Here is a 1,397-nt window from a genome sequence, read left to right as displayed (position 1 = left end):
TTTCCCCTTAATCAATCTCTACTGATGCCAAAGAAAAATAGAAAAAAAAATTTTTTTCCAGGAGCACTAATCAAGGTCCTAGGTCTAATAATAAGATCAGTGGTATTAGAAAAATCTCCAGGGTGGTTTTAACAATGAGGCAGAGAACAGCAAGTAGGAGGGTTATACAGGTATTTTAATTGTGAGTATGTAAATATGTCCTCATCCTTGGAGATCAGTATGTGCAATTAAATTATTTAGCTCTAAGGTACACTTACTAGCCATATCTTATTTTATCAACACATGTGTGGTGTCATATCAGAATCAGTTGTAGAATAATACATATATAAGCCTAAATATCAGTGCAAATAAATACTTATTAAATGCACTAACTGTATACGTTAGTCATTGTAACTGACAAGAAAGTTACTGAGCTTATCTGTTGAATTCAGTATATTGTGCCGTACACGTAATGCCATGGAAGGCGTGCTGCCGTCCATGGCATGCTGATGACCCTGCACTTGGCATGACCATAGACGCTTTTAACCAAAGGTATGGTACAGGCCTGGCCCACAGCCTTAACTGTATTTGTTTTCATTCTGTAGTGCTGACCAATCCCGGTTCAAACTGGGAGGAGACCAACCCGCCCTTCCCAATAGACACACCTCTATGTTCAAGGAACAGCGCTTCACACACACACTGTTGTTAGCGACGTAGCCACTACGGCCAGTTTGATTTTCCACATTTCCAATTACGGCTACTTCTTAAAACTTCGCTTTTTTTCCACTGTCGGGTGAATGCACGAGTAGCGGCGTGTTGGTCGAGATCCCTTCCACTGGTGGGTCAAGTTGTTGCTGGTGGCGGTTCCCCGAGGTAAGTTAAAGTGGTGTTAGCTGGCTAGCCGGAGAGTCTGTAGTGATGAGGGGGGTTGGTTGTTGTGCTAACATAGCAATCAGTTAGCTACTAAATAACCTTGTCTAGTCTCCAAATAGTGAGCCAACGCGGATTACTTTCTGTTGCTGATGTAGTTTAGTGTTATAGCAGAATAGTGTGGGAGTTTATTTGCGGTTGCGTTAACTTGCAGTGTCGACAAGTCAGTGGAACCAAGTCGCTGGTTAGGTTAGCAATCTAAGAGCGGCGACCATGAACTAGCTTACAGGCTAACCTGACAACATGTATTTTTGATCACAGTTTGTTCTTGCTACAACTGATTTTTATTGCTGGATCGGGGTGATGTCAAAGTAACGTAACTGACAGATAAGTAGTTTTGGCTGGGAGGAAAAAAAATCATTTTTGCAACTTCTAGCTTAACTTGCCGTTTATGCGACATTTGCATTAGCTGTGCGAAGTGTTAGCTTGTTGGCTAGCTGGTGTTCTTCTTGAGCTAACCACCTAGCATAGCCAAATTAATTACTGAC

General features: G+C 41.8%; 1 protein-coding gene across 1 annotated transcript in view; it reads left to right on the top strand.

The window, feature by feature from the left end:
* The first annotated feature begins 680 nt into the window (after positions 1-680).
* Positions 681-1,397, top strand: part of LOC309711928 (paired amphipathic helix protein Sin3a-like) — a 19,857-nt gene continuing 19,140 nt past the window's right edge. The window contains exon 1 of the mRNA XM_082542491.1: positions 681-852. The gene's annotated coding sequence lies outside the window, so the exon portion shown is untranslated. The remainder of the gene's footprint in view (positions 853-1,397) is intronic.

The sequence above is a fragment of the Aulonocara stuartgranti genome (assembly GCF_965226115.1).
Source record: "Aulonocara stuartgranti genome assembly, chromosome: 1".
NCBI classification, from domain to species: domain Eukaryota; kingdom Metazoa; phylum Chordata; class Actinopteri; order Cichliformes; family Cichlidae; genus Aulonocara; species Aulonocara stuartgranti.
Note: the sequence above shows the minus strand (reverse complement) of the source record. Positions and strands in the feature narration are given on the sequence as shown.